The sequence below is a fragment of the Geospiza fortis genome, unplaced genomic scaffold (assembly GCF_000277835.1).
Source record: "Geospiza fortis unplaced genomic scaffold, GeoFor_1.0 scaffold112, whole genome shotgun sequence".
NCBI lineage: Eukaryota > Metazoa > Chordata > Aves > Passeriformes > Thraupidae > Geospiza > Geospiza fortis.
In genome coordinates, this window is record NW_005054298.1 from 10,671,984 (window position 1) to 10,672,737 (window position 754).

Below are 754 nucleotides of genomic sequence, written 5' to 3' on the forward strand. Positions count from 1 at the left end.
TTTGCGGACATTCCTGGCCTCAAATCAAACATCCTAGGCACTAAGCAGCACTGGATATATTCATTACATTGCTTCAGAGATTTACAAAGTGACTTTACCACCCTGTATAAACGCCTATCTGTACAGTCACTTCACAAATAAAGATGTCAAAGGGTTTCTCTAACTCCAGATTATTCGGGGTTCAGGATATCACAAGCGTTATTTCTGCTATGTCAACAGCACTGCTCAATCAAGCTGACTTCCTTGCACTACCTAAACATTCCACGATTAAAAAAGAAAGGGAATAAAGAGCTGTGTGGAACAGCCAGTCTTGAAATGGCTTTCTTTCTAGTCAGCAGTTCCAACACCAGCACAACTGTGATTGCAGCCAAAATCCTCTGGAACTAGTCAGGTCTCGCAGATCCACACCTTCCTAACTTCCTAATGCTCAGCTCTGTGAGCCTAAAACAAGTCACAAACAACTACAACACATGGTAATGGAAAAACAGAGCACATCACTTCTGGTGCTACTGCTCATCCTGTTGGCCAAAAACAGGTATATAATTAGGCAGGCAGAACAGGCACGTGCATATTAAGGAAGCTTTAGAAATGTAAAACAGTGGCTAACACCTCACTCGGAATAAAGCACCATGCCATGAGACAATCCCTACTATATAATCTGCCCTGAGGAGGGGAAGGAAGCAGATTTTTCCTCTTCTCCTCCCCTCTCAAGTTAGCGTTAAAAACCGTGTCCATCTCTGACACAAAACCAGAC

The 754-nt window shown here is 43.1% G+C and overlaps 1 protein-coding gene across 1 annotated transcript in view; it reads right to left on the minus strand.

Moving 5' to 3' along the window:
* Nucleotides 1-754, minus strand: part of EPB41L5 (erythrocyte membrane protein band 4.1 like 5) — a 51,325-nt gene that overhangs the window by 49,943 nt on the left and 628 nt on the right. The window lies entirely within an intron of this gene.